The 2,204-nt window shown below is 36.2% G+C and overlaps 1 pseudogene; it reads left to right on the top strand.

Annotated features, from left to right (window-relative positions):
* The first annotated feature begins 710 nt into the window (after positions 1-710).
* On the top strand, positions 711-2,138 carry LOC110285971 (annotated as a pseudogene).
* The last annotated feature ends 66 nt before the right edge of the window (positions 2,139-2,204 follow it).

Genomic DNA, 2,204 nt, shown 5'->3' with positions numbered 1-2,204 from the left:
CTTGTTCTGCCTGAACTGATGTGAATTCCTATACCTTTGCAGCGTAAGAAACAAAGCAAACAGAATTCCTATTAGTGTCTTACTGTATAATCTACACTGGCCTTGAATTATTTGTGTACTAGAGGAACATTGAAATCATGATCCATCTACCTCAATTTACCAAATTATTGAATTACAGGTAGATACCCCGGAACTTAGATAAATATTTTTCCTAAAACTGTAATCTTGTCCAATCCTAATATAGTTTCTTCAATCATTTCTTTCTTACATAGAGTATGTTAATTGATGGCATTATTTCATCTAGTCAAAGAATTTGTTGACTTTTAGATCTTGATCTTTAATTCATTCTTATCATCTCTATTTTTTCGGAGGTTTTACTTTTCATATTTGGTACTTTTTAATACAAGTATGCATTTACTCTATCATCTTATTTTTAATTAACCCAGAAAACATGCATATGAATAGAACACTATCATGTAACTAGAAGTGACACCCATTTTCAAACAATATAGAGATTTTAGGCTTACACATCAAACTAGTTCTAATATTAAAGTAAGCAAATGCAGTCTGTCACCAAAAATAGAAGCTATCTTGACATCCCAAGAAATACGCATAAAAACTTTAGACAATATAATATAAAGAAATTTAAGACTTCAGTGACAACATAGGGCCAAGGACACTCTTTGTGACAGTTTGATAAAGTCATCAAAAGTTACAGGCCATTGTATTTCAAAAACAAAATGAATGAATAACATTTTTGTGTAAATAACAATCTGAATTCCATGAAGCTAGAACTACAGAATACCTTTCCTTTAAGAAGGGTGAAATATTTCAAATAATTAACAATAGTGAAGGAGACTGGTGGGTAGCAATTGCTACCAGAAAGAATGGTTATATCCCTAGCAATTATGTAGCACCTGCAGATTCCATTCAGGCAGAAGAGTTGTATTTAGGCAAAATGGGGAGAAAAGATGCCGAAAGGTTACTTCTGAATCCTGGGAATCAGCAAGGTATATTCTTAGTAAGAGAAAGTGAAACTACTAAAGGTGCTTATTCCCTCTCAATTCGTGATTGGGATGAGGTAAGGGGTAAAGCATTACAAAATCAGGAAACTTGACAATGGTAAATTCTACATCACAACCAGAGCTTAGTTTGCTACTCTGCAGAAACTGATGAAGCATTACACAGAACATGCTGATGGTTTATGCCACAAGTTAACAACTGTGTTTCCGACTGTGAAATCCCAGACTCAACGTCTAGCAAAAGATGCTTGGGAAATCCCTCGAGAGTCTTTGCGACTAGAGATTAAACTAGGTCAAGGATGCTTTGGTGAAGTATGGATGGAAACATGAAATGGAACTACAAAAGTAACAATCAAAACACTAAAGCCAGGTACACTGATGCCAGAAGCATTCCTTCAAAAGCTCAGATAAACTTGTTCAACTCTATGCAGTTGTTTCTGAAGAGCCAATTTATATTGACATTGAGTTTATGTCAAAAGGGAGCTTGTTAGATTTCCATAAAGAAGGAGATGGAAAGTATTTGAAGCTTCCACAGCTGGTTGATATGGCTGCGCAGATTGCTGATGGCGTGGCATATATTGAAAGAATGAACTATATTCACTGAGATCTCTGAGCTGCTAATATTCTTGTAGGAGAAAATCTTGTATGCAAAATAGCAGATTTGGGCTTAGCAGAATTAATTGAAGACAGTAAGTACACAGCAAGACAAGGTTCAAAATTTCCAATCAAGTGGACAGCTCCTGAGCCTGCACTGTATGGTCAGATGTGTAGTCATTTGGAATTCTACAGGCAGAGCTGGTAACAAAAGGAAGAGTGCCATATCCAGGTGTGGTAAACTGTGAGGTGCTGGAACAAGTAGAGTCAGGGTACAGAATGCCTTGCCCTCAGGGCTGTCCAGAATCCCTCCATAAATTGATGAATCTTTGCTGGAAGATGGATCCTGATGAAAGGCCAATGTTTGAATGTGTTCAGTCCTTGGAAGACTATGTCACTGCTGCAGAGCCGCAGTACCAACCAGGAGAAAAAAATAGAAGCTATCTTGACATCCCAAGAAAAACACATAAAAACTTTAGACAATATAATATAAAGAAATTTAAGACTTCAGTGACAACATAGGGCAAAGGACACACTTTGTGACAGTTTGATAAACTCAACAAAACTTTTTAGGAGAAAAATTGTAAT

The sequence above is a fragment of the Mus caroli genome, chromosome 19 (assembly GCF_900094665.2).
Source record: "Mus caroli chromosome 19, CAROLI_EIJ_v1.1, whole genome shotgun sequence".
NCBI lineage: Eukaryota > Metazoa > Chordata > Mammalia > Rodentia > Muridae > Mus > Mus caroli.
Note: the sequence above shows the minus strand (reverse complement) of the source record. Positions and strands in the feature narration are given on the sequence as shown.